Here is a 17,527-nt window from a genome sequence, read left to right as displayed (position 1 = left end):
TGCATGAGCATAAGAGAAAGAGACATATGCTTATGCTTATGCATGAGCATAAGAGCATGAGCATGAAAGAGGGAAAAGAGGGGGGAAAAGAGGGAGGAAAAGAGGAAAAGAGATTCAAAGAGGGGAAAGAGGAAAAGAGGAGAAGGAGAAGGAGAAGGAGAAGGAGAAGGAGAAGGAGAGATATGCTCATGCTTATGCATGAGCATATGTCTCCTTCTCTTATGCTCATGCATAAGCATAAGCATGAGCATATGTCTCCTTCTCTTATGCTTATGCTCATGCTTGTGCATAAGAGGAGACATATGCTCATGCTTATGCTTATGCATGAGCATAAGAGAAGGAGACATATCTTATGCTTATGCATGAGCATAAGAGCATGAGCATGAAAGAGGGGAAAGGGGGGAAAAGAGGGAGCAAAAGAGGAAAAGGGATTCAAAGAGGGGAAAGAGGAAAAGAGGAGAAGGAGAAGGAGAGCATATGTCTCCTTCTCTTATGCTCATGCGTAAGCATAAGCATGAGCATATGTCTCCTTCTCTTATGCTTATGCTTATGCTTATGCATAAGAGGAGACATATGCTCATGCATAAGCATAAGCATAAGCATAAGCATAAGGGAAGGAGACATATGCTCATAAGTGCATAAGCATAAGCATAAGCATAAGGGAAGGAGACATATGCTCATGCTTATGCTTATGCATGAGCATAAGAGAGACATATGCTCATGCTTGAAAGAGAAGGAGAAGGAGAAGGAAAGGAGGGAAAAAGAGATTGAAAGAGGAGAAAAGAGATTGAAAGATGAAGAAAAGAAGAGAACGAAAGGAGGGAAAAAGAGATTGAAAGAGGGGGAAAAAGAAGAGGGGAAAAGAGATTGAAAGAGGGGAAAAAGAGGAAAGAGAGGGGAAGTGAGGGTTCCTACGCCCATCACTGCAGCTAACGCTTAAGGCGCTAGCTGCAGACCAATGCAAATAACAAAAATAACAAAAGGAAAAAAGAGAAAGCACTTTCTTTCCTGGAATAGTCCCGCTCGGTGTTTTGTGGATTGGCCCTACAAAAGAGAGGAAACATACCATTTTTCAAATAACTAGTTAGAGGAAGGAGGAGTTTAAGGAAGCAACTTCCCAAAGAGATTGGATTGAGGAGACAAGGAGAAAGAGAAGGAAGAGAAAAACAAAAAAGACTAGAAGAGGTGACTCTTCTTTCTTTCACAAAATCTCGTTTTTTGTCTTCAATCCTTTGAAATAAAGCATGAAAACTAGCACATAGCCTTAGCAATACAAGGAGAAACATGCTTCAACACTCACAAAACGAAATCTCACAAAAAATGAACCTACATTGTTCAAAGAGACTCACCTTCTTGAAAAACTTCTTTTCACACAAGCAAAGAGAGAGAAGGGTGGAGAGGGAGCACAAGTGTTAGGAGAGGGGTGAGTAGTAGTGAGGAGTCGAGAATAGAGTGGGAGGTCATTGGATATAGGTGGGAGGAGAGATTGCAGCTTTTCTTACAATAGAGATTGCTACAGAAAGCACTGCATCGCGTTGTTCGGGTTTTAACCCATAGCATCGCTATATAGCGACGCTAGTCAGTTGCTATATAGCGATGCTTTTATTTAAAAGCATCCCTATATAGCAACGGAACAGAGAAAATTGTTACTATATAGTGATGGAATAGGTCAAAAAGTTGCTATATAGTGATGTTTTAGGACACTTTATGTTTAAAGTTAAAAAAGAAGCTCATAGGTGCTATTTTATAACTGTTAATATATTTCCTTGCAACTTATGTTGTATTTTTATAAGTGCAGATGGAAGGGATGAGTGGAAGCTCGTTCGATGATGTGCCAATGCCCGAGAGCACAAAGTGGCTTACGGAGAGGTTATATTGTCATTGCACTCATTGCAAGCGAGAAGTATGACATCAATGTCGTATTATCATGTGCCACTTGCAAATGTATGGGGAGGAGCCCGGAACCAGTATCCACCGTTGGTGTTGCACGTGTTGATGGATTATCAGTGAGTCAAAGCTATTTAAGCTTGCGGTTAATATTGGATACCATTATGGTACGAAACCTTGAGACAAGATCTTATATTTACATGAAATCTTAAAATAGGATGAGGAGGCTGATGAGGGTACGCATATAACTTCACACTTTGAGCAAGACTATAGTCTCCCAGATGATGATGAGGGAATGGTCGACATGATGGATTCTGTTTTTAGGGGCACTACATCCCATGTACATGTGATGTCAGAGTCTAAGGTCAAAATGCAAGAGTTGCAATAAACACAATTGTACAAGGGTGCTAGGATATCTAAACTACGTGCTTGTCTCTCAATCTTGAATCTGCAAGTAAAGTATGGTGGTCAGATACAAGTGTCTCGACCTTAATCAGGTTAGCTCTTGCATTAATTTGACTCATTATTTGGATATTGTTTGTTTTAAGAATCATCATGTATGGATTCGTGTATGGAATCATCATTATTCGAAGCCTATGTATGTTTGAATTGTGATAGGTTGCTCCAGAAGATGTTGCTTGCACTAAATACGATGCTTGCATAAAGAGATGAAGTGAAAAAGATGCTAACAACGATGGGTATGGATTATGATACCATCCATGCTTACCGTACTGATTGTATTCTCTTTTGTCGTGAGCATGGAGATTTAGCTAGTTGTCTAAAGTGTGGGGAACAATAATATAGAGATGACTTGTAGGGTGAGCAGATACCGGTAAAGGTCTTGAGACACTTTCCCATCATTGCAAGAATACAACACATGTTTTGATGCAAATCCATAGCAGAGTTGATGACATGGCATGCGTCTCATCGGTCCACTGATGATACATTGAGGATTCCTGAAAATTCTGCAGCTTGGAAGCACATAGACAATCAGTGGTCGGACTTTGTGAGGGAGCCATGCAACTTGCATCTTGGGCTTGCCATGGACGGCGTGAATCCTTTCAGATTACACTTGACATCTTGGTCGACATGGCCCATAGTCGTGTTGAATTACAATATCCCACCATGGCTAACAATAAAAAAGGGACACCTCATGCTTGCACTACTTGTGCCAGGGAAACAAGGCAAAAATAATGGACGTGTACATGGCACCTTTGATAGAGGAGTTATAGATATTATGGAGAGGAGTGCGGGTCTTTGATATTTCCAGAGCTCCTAGACATACCAATGATATTTTGGTCAGCAGTATCTTGATATGGACCATGCATGACTACCCAGGGTATGGAGAGTGCACAAGTACGTGGTTGTGTCTCTACAAGTATAATATAGGATTATGCTTGGCTCTCTTTTGCATGCATGTCTTATACTAACACATTCATGCATGTGTGCAGGACTTGTTACAAGTGGGTACCATGCTTGTCCTGTGTGTGGACCGGGTTTGAAATCGCTGCTTACACGATACTCCAAACATATGAGGAAAAATGTTTATGAAGGTCATGCTCGATACCTTCCACTGATCTTGCACATGGAGGTCAGCTTGATCCACCACCATCATATTTGAAGGCAAGTGACTGGATTCAAGCTTGGAGGGCGAATGGAGAGAAACGTCCTCTTGGTATGAAGGGGCTATCGATCTTTCACGAGCTTCCTTATTGGGGTCAGTTACAAATCAATCATCTCTTGGATCCCATGCATATCTTCAAGAATGTGGGGGCTACTATTTGGGCACAGTTGGTCGGTTCCAGAGACTCGAGAGGAGTGTGAGAAGACTTGCGTGCTATGAATAGGATGTCTCGTTGGTGGCCCCAAGTGCATGCTTCGGGAAAAGTTGTCCTCTCGAAAGCAACGTGGATCCTCTCTACGAGGAAGGAGGCAATGGTCAAGGTAGACATTGCCTCTTTTCGAACACAGACAGGGTACATGCATTGCTTGAAAGGAGCATTTTCAAAGGATAATAAGCTTAGTGGGCTCAAGTCCCATGATTGACACAAGGTCTTATGGGTATTCTAAGTTGTAGAATTAGTGTACCAATAATCATGATGCATTAGCATAATTATGATTATGTTATATTATTGACATGACGTCTTTGTTGCTTTGATATTTCATCCTCCCAATTTTCTCTGAAAAGGTCAAACATGTATGAAAATTTAAAAAAATTTGTCATTCGAAAAAACTAACTTTTAAGGCCTATATGAGTAAAAAAGCTCTTTGGAAAATGTCGTTATAAAATAGTATCTCAGTGTCACTATATAGCGACACTTACATTTCTGATAAACGTCGCTATATAGTGCTATATAGCGACGCTTTACAGGATGCGCTTCCCATACTGTGATTACTGCCCCGCATGCACTAAACGTTGGTACTTAAATGTCACAATAGGATCCGTGTGTAGTAGTGTATGCATGAGCATATGAGCATAAAAGAAAACGAGAGAAAGTTTAAGCATAGGCAAATACATATGCTTATGAAAAGACATTGAGAGAGGAAAAGAGAGGGGGAAAGAGAGAGGAAAAGAGATTGAAAGAGGGGATGAAAGAGGGAAAAAGAGCATAAACATAAGAGATGGAAGAGGGGAAAAGAGATTGAAAGAGGGGGAAAAGAAGAGAAGGAAAGGAGAAAGAGGGGAAAAAGAGATTGAAAGAGGGGATAAAGAAGAGGGAAAAAGAAGGAAAGGAAGAGAGGAAGAGAGGGAAAGAAGAGGGAATAGGGGAAGAGAGGGTTTCTACACCCATCACTATAGCTAGCGCTTAAGGCGCTAGCTGCAGGCCAATGTAAATAACAAAAATAACAAAAGGAAAAAAGAGGAAGGACTTTCTTACCTGGAATAGTCTCGCTCGGTGTTTTGTGGACTGGCCCTACAAAAGAGAGGAAACATACCATTTTTCAAATAACTAGTAATTAGAGGAAGGAGGAGTTTACAGAAGCAAATTCTCAAAGGGATTGGATTGAGGAGACAACCATAAGCCTACAAACAAGGAGAAAGCATAAGACTATAAACAAGGAGAAAGAGGAGGAAGAGAAATACCAAAAAGAGAAGAGGTGAGTCTTCTTTTTTTCACAAAATCTCGTTTTTTGTCTTTAACCCTTGAAAATCAAGCATGAAAACTACCGCATAGCCTTAGCAATACAAGGAGAAACATGCTTCAACACTCACAAAATGAAATCTCACAAAAGACGAACCTACATTACTTAAAGAGGCTCACCTTCTTGAAAAACTTCTTTTCACACAAGCAAAGACAGAGAAGGGTGGAAAGGGAGCATAAGTGTTAAGAGAGGGGCTGAGTAGTGGTGAGGAGTGGAGAATAGAGAGAAGGAAAGTGAGGTCGTTGAATATAAGGTGGGAGGAGAGATTTTTGCTTTTCCCGCAATAGAGATGCTAAAGAAAGCATCGTAGCATGGGGTTTAGGGTTTAAGCCCCCAACATCGCTATATACCGACGCTACTCAGTCGCTATATAGCGATGCTTATATCCAAAAAGTGTCGCTATATAGTGATGAAATAGGGCAAACCATCACTATATATCAACAGAACAGGGTAAAGCGTCGCTATATAGCGATGGTTCAGGGCACTTATTGTCAGAAAAGAGAAAGGAAGCTCATGGGTGGCTATTTTTTAATCTAATTTTCATGAATTTTCCAAGTATTAAATTTCAATTAAGTCTTTCGCATGTAAATCCTTCCCTTACCATGTAAATTCCCTAAAAGGATTTAATGCACATGGAGGTGTTTAACGAAAATTTCCCCGCTTAGGCAACTTTCTTATATTCTTCCAAATGTAATTGAGTCTTCATGTGGCATTGGTTTAAAATAAAAACTCCTAGCTTGATTTAGTAATGAAAATTCCCCTTTCCCCCCCTACACGGGGCAATTAAGTCTTATTTCCCTAAACACAATAGTACTTATTAATCCCCCTACTTAATGCCCCTTAGCTAATCCCACCCAAAGCCCCCCTGGCTTGGGTGTCACGCACCACCTTTTTCTTATGGCATTGCCCATGATTGTTCTTGGTTTATCTTGTTGCTATCTATATTTGTGAGCTCCTACTTTTATGCCCCACTACCTTTGGATCCTCACACCTCCACTTTGCTACAAGCCTCCCTGCTTGGCTGCCTTGTTCATGATTGCTCCTTTTTGGTCTCCCCACACATGCAAATCGAGTTTCCCTCCTTCTTCATTTTTCTCATCTTTACAAATCGACAATACTTCTTTGGAAACTCCGCGACTATCTTCACCCATCTACTTGCTCTCAACCAGTCTACGTGATCATCATCCCCTTACCATTCATTGCTTTGTTCATAGCTCCTTTACTCCACTACATTCCCTCTTTTATTTTTCTCCCTATGCTTGCGCATGATGGTGACTCCTCTCTACCTTTTAGTACCTTAGCTGACATAGCTATTATGGCAACTCCCCTAGCTTTTTATGTGCTATTTCTTGGCTTCGGGCTATTCTCAATTGGTAGACACTTATTCTACTTGCTCATTTGCAACTTTTTACCTTCGCTTATTGTAGTTTGGTCTTTACTTCTTCCTTGGATTCGGTCACCTATTGGCTTGGACCTAGGTTCTCATATGACTCCCAATTGGCACATTGCTCATTTAAAACATTTCATAAGCCCTCCTTTTTGTACTCACATGAATACTACGTGCACACATTTGATTCTCTGCCACAACTACTAGCATTATCTCTTTTTAATTTGACTGTCTCTCGTTTGATGTTTGGATAGTGCCACTTTTCGTTTACATTACCGACTTTACCTATTGAGACCCAAGCTAATTATCATGAACTCATCGTTGTGTTCTTCCATGCAAATCTTGCCCCATTCCTGAGCTCCCTTCCTAGTTAGGTCTAACCTAATTACACATAGGAATCTTTATTTTTTTTAAAATTAATAATTTTATTCATCTACTCATGCCTTAAAAGAAGGTGAGGAGGACCCACTTTTTTTGGTTGCCTCTTTATTAAAGCTTTGTTTTAACCTTCTCCACCTTGACTATAAATTGTTTACTTCTTAAATCATGGGTGTGGATTACCCCCCATATTTAATTCAAAATTTTTTTTTTTTTAGAGATGTGGATTACCCCCCTTCATTATTTTTTAAATGAAAAATCATTCATTTTTAAAGTGTTTTTTTCTCTTGGGTGTGGACTATCCCCATTATAATTTTTTTCATTGAAAAAGAAAGGATTTTTTTCCCCCTTAGAGTTTGTAGGGAAGTCTTTGTTCCTAGGTAAAGCGATAACAAGCTAGAGAGCACATGCATTTCCTACCTACTCAGATTTAGCTATACTTTTCTAACATATGGTTTATTTGGATTGTGGCAAGTAAGTGGACCTTAACCGCTTACATGTTATTTTTAGATTGGAGTGTTTGATCCATTAAGAACTGATATGGGAATGAGTAGTGTGGATGGTCAATTGGAGAGAGTCAACCAATACTAGAAGATAAGTTCACAATATATGTTCCATTAAGGCCTCTTGGAATGAGTAGTAAAGATTGTGCACTAAGATGGATGGAAAACTGAGAGAGAGTCAACCAACTTAAGGCAAAGTACATGGAGCAATTTTTGTCGTTCTTAGAAGTTGCACATAATGACAAAAAACAGTCATCGATCGGGATGAGTCAGTGGAGTTGAATTATGGTTTTAGACTAGCTAATCCAACTATGTTCAAATTGCATCATAAAGTACTCTATTTGAAAATAAGAATACTTGCTTCACTCAAATATATAATTTAGAGAATCAAAAATTTAAAAATGGGGGTGCCTTTAAAAAGTAATTTTCATGAAGAGTTGTGTGAACACTAAGAGGCAACACTCTAAGGTGTTCTTTGTAGGCACCCTCATCCCATGACTTAAGACACGATCAGTCAAGTGCCATGAGGAGCGTCGTGCAAAGAATTGTGCTCTTTTATTTCATGTCATGCAGGCCTTTTGTATCGTAATTGAGTAAATTCTCAATAGATGGTGCCAAAACCTACATTGTTGTTAAGAGAGTACAAATTAAATGGTCGTGTGTTATACCTCTTATAAGATAAGAGCAAGTTTGAGGAAAATAAAGAAGGCTTAATACTAAAGCACTAGCCTCTAAGGGTGTTGATAAAGACTAGGAGGCCTTTCCCTCATGTGAACCTATGCTTAAGGAAGAGGTGGACTTTAGGGCCCTACCTCCCTTTAAAGTTGAATGGGTGCATAAAGAATGCATAATCACTTTGTTATTTTTAGATTAGAGCATCTCATAGATGTTGACTTTGATGCAAATCGAGGAGGATGATTTGATGGCTTAGACCAATCTTCAAAGCTTAGTGACTTTGACTACGGTGTTGGGTCCTTCTAAAGAGACTCCAAACAGAGAAAAGGGTGGCTACACTCAACTACACAATGTATCTAAGTTATGTGTCGAAGCAACCCATTAAATCAATTGAAGCAATCCATTTAAGCAACATGTAAACATGGGAGAAAACCATTAACACATATATGCTAGCATTAAACTAGTGCACAAAAGCACACACACTCTATCATCGATCTAGTGCACATCATTGTTTGTACTGTGGAAAATATTAACATTGGGATTGCCACATCTTGAGCTTAATTGATTGGCTCTCGGCCTTATGACTATGGCACTTCAAAGCCACAATAGGACACATGGTCGTCTTCTATGTCTTGAAGACATGTGGGGTCCTCCTCGAGCATTTTGCGTTTTAATAGAGATTGTCCCACTAATGAGCTACCTGATCCTTCTTCACCTGGGAGTGGCTCTAGGGGCTCTATTAAGGGCTTGGTAGTCTAGATGGATAATCTATATGCCCTTGTTGGTATTGAGCGACTGTTTAAATCTCTCTTTGTAGTCCCTTACCAGCTATTGTGCCTCAACAAGGCATTGTTTTTTGATGATGGGGTTGGAATATTCACTCTGACCCTTAGGGGTTGGGTTTTGAAACTGGTCACCTCCCTTGTATTCTCCTTGCCTTTAAGTAGTGAATTTGGTTGGATTTAAAACCAATAGCATGGTGTGCCCTAAAGATTAGGAAGTTAATATGTAGGTAGTTGTATCCTTGTTGGAACCGCTTTGAATAATTACGTTGTTTGATCTCTTCCTACTTTTATAGAACATGTATGGTTTGTATCTCTAGTTTAAGGTATCCACGTTTTATCCTTCTTCGCCTACTTACAAAATTCCTTTCTTTGAGATTTGGCTTGGACCTTAATTATAACTTATAAGGACACCAAAGAAACTTGGTCCCTCTCACCATAGAAACTCCCACCCTTAAAACTATTCGACTCCCTCACTTGCTATCTTCCATCGATTCAACAAGAGATGTGTTCCCATGATTTCATCTTGCAAACTACATTTTAGGTTGTGAGGAGGATCTTTTTTGTGTGTTTGATAGGACTTAGATGTCATAGTCACATATATGTGAGCCAAGGATGGCTTCACAGATCTCATCAACTACATGCAAGAGAATTTCCCTATTTTTGCATATCAACTTGATGAGTCTTTGAAAAGATGCATTTCGTTACATTACATCAAGTATGTATTCCTAGATGAACCCAAGTTTGTGAAGCTCTTGGTCCACTTTTGTTTTAATCTTATAGAGGAAGGTTTTGGGATGGTAGCTGAAGTGAATAATCTCTTGGGAAGAGGGAGTCATTGAAAATATAGGCAATAAATTCCTCTCATGGGAGATGAGCTCTTGGTTCATGGGAAATACAAGCACTAAATTCCTTTCATGAGATATGACATTCATCTTTCTTTTCTCTTTCTTCTTTGGGAAGGAAATTTAGAGGAAGAAGCCTCATCGTCGAGCACCCCCTTTGCCAAAACTGTTGATCTCGACTAGACTATGACCTATACATGGAAGAGAGTCTTGACCATGCAAGGGAGGAGATGGAAGCAGTTGAAGCATTGGGCCTCTACTTCAATATCCCCCAGCAAGTGTAGAGCAAAAATCTGCATTGGATACTGCTAATCCATCATCAAACTTATGGGCATTGTCCCCCATCATCGTTCATGGAGAAGATTGTGTGTTCCTCCATGACATAGAGGTTATTTTTGTGCTATGACAGGATGAGGCACTCAGCCTCCTACCTGGGCTTGATGTTGACACAAGTGTCAAAGATCCCGAATTTGTAAGTTTTGAAGGCTTGGTTTCATTGAGGGATGTAGACATGCCAATATTTGATGCACATCCCTTGATGTAGAAGTGTCCACCTTTAAGAGAAAATAGGAGGAAATAGGATAAAGCTGCCACCTCTCAGATGGAACCGTACACATCATATGGATCCATCAAGATTGCATGACAGGAAGGGGTAGAAGCCAATGACGCTATAGTGGTAAGTTCGAACAATGTTTTGTCTTTTCATGGTCTTCTGGTAAAATTTGTTTTGTTGGTATTTTGATGTTTATTGAAGTGTTGCAGAAGGCAGTGTGAGGTTGATGAATTCCCATCTCGATGGGGGAATGTTTGCAATGCATTTGGGCAAGATCATTTTGTAATTCATTACCACGACAAAGTGGCGCAACACCTTGTGGTCTTCCACAACAAATTTTCTCCTCGAGGGGCCTACGAATTTGTTGAAATGTAAGGCATTATTGCATGCTATTAGTTATTCCAACATAATTTGGAATGCCGATAAGGTCATTTTGATCCACCGCTTGACTGTTGTTAATGCATTTGGATAGAATATTCATGGCAGGGCATTGACTTCTACAACTATGTCATTGGTAGTAGGAGAGGAAGATGTTAGTGTTATTACAAATGGGTTTACATATAGGAGTCCACATGGGGATTCAAAGAACCCTATTCTCGATGTACTAAAATTAGCTAAGAAGAAAGATAGCCTATGAGGCCTCTTGTATTACATTCCCAAAGATAAAATTATAGTTCAATGGATACTTGTCTTTAATGGTTTCCTGTCTTTTTATTTATTTTAAGTCATCGTTACTCTTTATGAATTTACAATATTTATTCCATTGTACTTCTTTAAATTCATTGATGTTATGGTCTAACTTATTTGTTCCATCTTGTTAATTGTGTGAAATTGCTACATTTCTACCCAATTTTGTATGCTCTTTGCAAATTTTGGGCATTTTGATTCCTGTCGAGTCCAAGTGGAGTTTTATTGTGTTGCAGAAAGCAAAATATTTGGGATGTGTCGCAAGGAGCCAAGAAATTGCAAAACCCACCACAATGCAAAATTAGGCAATTTGGGCCTCCAAGAATGCCCAAATTTGTGCCGTGGCAGGTTTTGGGCATTTTGGCCATCCCATAATGCCCATTTTGCTTTGTGGTAAGTTTTGGGCATTTTGGGCTCCTTGCAACATCTCGGACACTTTTGCCTTATGGCTCTCCAAAAGTGAAAGTGAGAATTTAATGTGAAAATGGCTCTTGCATCTATATATATCAAAACCCTAAAATATAAAACAAATCATAAAATCCCCACATTTTTGGGGAAAAAATTAACGTGAACAAAAAAGAAAAAAACATCAAAATAAATTACACCTCAATTTCAATGGACCCATCATTTTTTGAAACAAGAACTAATACTTGGTAAAAATTTAATGTTGCACTAGTCAATTTCATTGTTAACAATCTCTAAAGTTGTAGTAGGAATGAAATTTGCACTATACATGCCCTCCTGTACACATCAGCCAATCTTTTCACCATTTAAGGTAAAGGTCAAGGACTCTGACATGCCATTATCAATGATGAGTGGGTGTTCTTGCACATCCTTTAGAGAAGATATCGATGCAACATTCACATTCTTGACGTCTCCCTAATCAACATCAATAGACAAACCTAGCCCACTAGCCATTATTTCCTTCCAGTGCATGTATTGAAAAATCTAGATACAACATTCGGCATGATGTATGGTATCTAATGAGCACATTGCCCTTACATGCATGACATTGAAACACATCACCCTTTTGTTCACTTGACTTGTTTCCCCAATTCATTCCAAGTAAGCCTTCAAGAACATTTTCATCTACATGCTTGCACATAGTTTTTCTTCTATGCATATGTATATTCTTTAAAAAAAAAGCAAAAATGTGTAGAGGCATAAACCAAGTTAACCTTTCCCATTTGGATCCAAATGTGAACTTCATGGCCATTCCCACATCCTTTGAAATCTTGTCCTTGTATGATTGCAATGTCCTCAGAGCCTACAATGCTGCAATCCCTGTCTTGAAGTTGTGGTGGTGCAATGTTTTGCAGACGGCCATGGCTTGACGATTTTCTTGGAGTGATGTATCTTGCATTATACCAATACACATTGTTATTTTGCAAGGAGGCCGACTCCTCTCTAGCATGCATTTGCTTAACTAAATCCTCATGAATTGTAGTGAACATGCCTATGAATGACTCAATTGTTCCCACTCCTTGATATCCGAAGGGAAAACATGTGCCATGAATAAGATCTCTTACAAACAAAACACAAGATTAGCAAATGGACTAATTACATGTACATGTGAAAAAGGTACATAGATAGAAAGACTCAGTGTGATGGCATCCTAGATTGATTGAATGATGGAGGTAGCTGCATATATTTTCCCATGTAGACATGTTACACCTTTATGAGCCATTGTTTCTTCCCAAACTTGAAATTCAAAATCATGATGTAATGGGTGTACCAAGGGATACAAGGTTTGTGAGACTTTGTGTGTAACGACATGGTGGTTAGTGTGACCAGGTTACATGCTCGTTTCATGGTTGAAGGTTCATGATTGAGAGATTCATGGGTTTGATTGAAAGATCAGTGGAGTAATTTGTGGATCTTTTGGTGCTCTTCCTTGGGCACATGCATCATATTACTTGCCCTTATAAGAGCTCCTCTACTCATTAATAAATGCCCTTTTGATCACTTCATTGTTGATTTACTTTATGCATTCCTTATTGTTACATTATGTGCTATTAGAGAAATACTCCATGTGTTAGGAAGATAAAGAAGAAAGCTCCAAAATACACCAATAGGAAGGTCATTAGACTTCAAGAGAAAACCCAAGTCCCTCACTATTATCATTATGCAAAGGACCTTGGTTTTTCAGATTTTATTGCTTGCAATATGCATCTATATGGTGATGGCTAGTTTTAAAGAATTGTAAAAGGATTAGACACTGCCACGATTATTACCCTTCCCTATGGGTCCAAAATAAAGATGGATAAGTTTGATGGAGAGGGATTTCATACATGGAATACCAAACTCAAGTTTATTCTCATGAAAAAGGAGATCTGGAATATTGCTAATGGGAAAGAGAAGTACCTAGGGATGAAAAGGCACCACTAGATTGAGTGATTACTTTATCAATCATATTTAGTGAGAATTTTTATATGTGTAGAGTACCTGTTCACATTGTTGCGGTAGTACTAGTGTGTCCTTGCTTTGCCAAAACTTTGTGGAGTTAATAGTTAAAAAGCCACTTGCATTAGGGCCTCCTTCCACCACATCCTTAAACCACTTGATCACATCCAAAACATACACAATGAAGTGCCGGAAGTCAAGCTTAATAATATCTTAGATTTGGCTCCATCGACTCCCTCAAAGCTAGCAATGAGGACAAAATCTTGGGTGTTTCTCTTATTAGCAATCCGTTGTGTCAAAAAATGCTTGCCCTCACACCATGTAGCATTGAACATAGTACACTACACCAAGACAAAATCAATTGAATATAGTACAGTACACCAAGGCAATCTAAATTTTTGAAATCTCCTAAGTTGTGCATAACATTTTATATATTGATCTTTTGCATTCATCCTCTAGCATACTCCCATTCTTCCATTGTGATATGCATCCCCTCGTCTCTCTCTTCTCTCTCAATTTTTTCAAGTAGCCAATTGGCATGAATATCCTTTGGAAGTGCTCTTAGATGCTTAGGGTAGGGCACACAAGATCCATGGTGTGTACAAAAGAGGGCCCTTTCTCCTTGTCTCCTTGTCTTTGCATCCTCATATCTTGTCACTCATCTTTTCATCAAATCACTGTTAAGCATGCAATAGAGGTTTAGATTATTAAGAAACTCCTTGTCCATTACTTTGCTTCATCCTTTCCCTTGAGGCACAATAGAGGTCATCCTTAAGTCTTCTTCATCTCTCCATAGTCGTGGAAGATAGCCAACCACATCAATAAGAAAATCAATTATATATACAAGTGACTTTTGTACCAACCAAAACCCTCGGCCATCCTACCTTTGGACCTTGTATATTGCCTCATGAAACCCTTTAAGGTCTTCATGAAACCCTTTAAGTTCTTCATGAAGCACTCAAGGAAGAACAACCATCGTGCATGTACAGTGCTGCATATAGCAATCTCATCCACCAAATGCACTATGCAATTTAGTTGACTTGTGAGAATAGAATGTGGAAAGGTCTCCTCCACTAAACAAATGACCTCCATTGACATAACTCAAGCATCCTCAAGCATGGTGGGATCTATTTCCTTTGAGTTCACATACCTAGAAAGAAAAAAAATGCACCATATTAGAAATATGAAAACCTTAAATCAAGCATTGATATGCTTCACATTTTGTATAGTGTGAAGTACCTCACAATCTTGCCCATCTTGTAAATACAATCCTTCACGTCCTTTGATGAACTGAGAAATGCTAGTAGGTAGTATGAATTGAACACATGAAAGATGGTTGATTAGTTGCTTCTAGACTCACAAATTTGGAAGGTAAAAGAGATTATTCCAAGTCATACTTACTTGGAGCATCTTGTGCCAATTATGAGATTTCAAGCTGCATAATTGCTCTACACCTCTTTTGTTGCTATTTGTGAAGGCCCCTTCAAACACCTCATGCATCCAATGGGAGTACAAATTGTAGTGATAGTCTGCTTCACCACCACAATCTCTTTCGACTTTGATAACATCTGTGGTGAATGGGGTAAAATGGCATGCCCATTTGGTCTCTCTTGTGGCCAAGATTCATGCATCCTCCCTAGGGTGCGTAGATCCTCCCATATGTTCAAGGAATCTTGTGTCCCAATCAAAATGATCCCAAATGGTAGACATCACATTCTTGAGTGGATATATGCATGGGATCAAGTAGGTGATTAATCTTGAGGTGGGACCAATATGGTAGTCGATAAAAGATGGAGTATCTAAATAAAAGATGGTGTTAGCATGAAATATTAATTTCCATTCAATATAGCACACAATAGTTATGAACCCTTACCTACTCGTGCCATGTGGAGGAGGAGCCATGGAAAGGTACCATATTTGCTTCCAATCTCATGCAGTGAGTGATTGTGGAGGGACTTCATTCCAAGGGGCGACTTATCTAGGATGATTAGGTGGGAGAACTCGATGGTGATTCTCGTAGATGATATTCTTCAAGTCCTCTACCGTGAAGCAACTAGTAAAGGACCACAAATAGGACATGCATGGTAACCCAATATAGTGAGACCTAAACAATAGATGCAATTGCATAACCAAGGTGGGTTCTCAATGCCACATCGATTTCCTACTAAAAATTAAAAGTTCAATGCTTAGCTGAACACTCGCCATAGCTTGGGAAGTCATGCATTGTCCACATCAACACTGCCTTGTAGATGAAGTCTCGTGACATGAGGGAGGCCTATGCACTACGATACCTCTCCAAGGTATCTCCAACTCATCAATGAAAGGCTCCAAAGAAACATCCACATTTTTCAATTTATGTTTCCGTAGAATTAGAAGGGATAGCATACATGCCCTTTCTTAATCGCCATAAAGGGTGGAAGATTATAATTCACGAATATCACTAGCTATACACTGTAGGAGGTTCTTTTGAGACCAAATGGGTTCACACCGTACATACCCAATCCAAGTCTCAAGTTCCTCAATTCTTCCTTGAAGCTTGGCCATGTGTCTTCAATATGCTTCCATGCAGGAGTGTCTGTGGGAGATGTCCACTTGCCATTAGTTGATCGATAGGAGGAATGCCATGACATTAGCTCTGCAATATATTTGCACTTAAACATCTGTTGGATGAGAGGGATTATGGGAAAATGTCACATGACACTATGAGGCACATGATCCAAAGTTTTGACATCTTCTCTATATCTTGCCTCACCACAAGTAGGACTCAAGCCTTCATATGTGGTGCACGAAACATAATGCAATCAGTGACGCATGCATGGATGCGCTTGTAATCTAATCCTCCAAGAGATGTCACATAGTGCATGGCCATATCTCTTGATGTCGGTAATTTATTCTCCCTTGGAAGCATGTTAGACAATAGCCTGCACATGAAGACCATAAATGAGAAAAAGTATTCCAGTTTATCCAGATTGCATTCAAACATGCATTGCTCCCATCCATAACTAGTTTGCAAGTTTAGTAACTCAAGGGAGGCACATAGAATAGAGAATGTGCACCCCTCAAATACTAGTGTCTATGTTGCAATAAAAGAATGGTCTTGTTCCATGTGAGTCATCCCTACTTGAGGACTCATGGGAACATAAATCTTGCACCATATCATTTAACGCCTCCTCCTCCATGGTCTCATGAGGTAATGGTGGAGGGTAACTATCACCATGATGCCATGCATCCATAACGGTGCCCCTTGAATATCCCACCTCATATCACCAACGCTTCAGCTCCTCATGATGAGCATAGGGTAACATATGCAGGTGTGGCACTGCATCCTGTATCAAATTAGAAAAGGAGCATATATCAAACACTTGAACACCCATAGGTATCTCAATCAACCTCAACACTTTAACACTTACCATGGATACGGTCGCATCTCATTCTCTGTACTTTGAGATGTGACTGAGTGTAATTCTATGTTAAAAACAAAATTTAAACATTTTTATATTTAAATAAAAAATTTGTTAATTTGAAAATAACATAAAAACTACTTCAAATTTTTTTTTAAATAGATGATTTAAAAAACAAAATATATACGTTTTGACATTTAAATAAAAACTTCAATAATTAAAAAAATAATTTAAAAAAACTTTAAAATGCATTTTGAATTTTCAAATATTTTATAATTAAATTAGATATTCCTATAAACTAAAATTTAAATAAATTTTCACAAAAAAAAAAGCTACACTTAAAAAACCTTACTTGGAATCTCTCGCTCCGTCCATCTCCGTCACTCCGTCGATCTCCGTGGGTCGTTCTCTGTTGCTCCAGCAATTCCATCGATTTCGATGAGGACGAGCTTGATCGAGGTTTGAAGAATGAGGGAGTCCCTCTCTTTATATACGAAAATTTAGGGCTTCAAAATACCACGATTGAGATATGCCAATGCCACATGCCTCGATCATGGTATTTGACATGCCACATATCTCATCGGTCCAACATACCACGTACGATACCACATTCCTCGATCGTGGTATATGACATGCGACATACCTCAATCGTGGTATTGACATGCCACATACCTCATCGATCTAGCTTACCATGATCGTGGTATGTGGACTTGCCACAATACCTCGATCGTGGTATGTCAGCTGCCAGCACAGTACGTTGAAGAACATGTCGGATGCCACATACCTCAATCATGCTATTTGACAAGCCGCTATGTGGACAAAAATGTAAATATGTTTTTACTTGTTGCATGTTGCAGTGTGGGTGCGTAGCTATGTATATAG

This window comes from Dipteris shenzhenensis, chromosome 5 (genome assembly GCF_047967505.1).
Source record: "Dipteris shenzhenensis isolate YYH24624 ecotype China chromosome 5, Dip_SZ_1.0, whole genome shotgun sequence".
Classification (NCBI taxonomy): domain Eukaryota; kingdom Viridiplantae; phylum Streptophyta; class Polypodiopsida; order Gleicheniales; family Dipteridaceae; genus Dipteris; species Dipteris shenzhenensis.
This window is presented reverse-complemented; position numbering follows the sequence as displayed.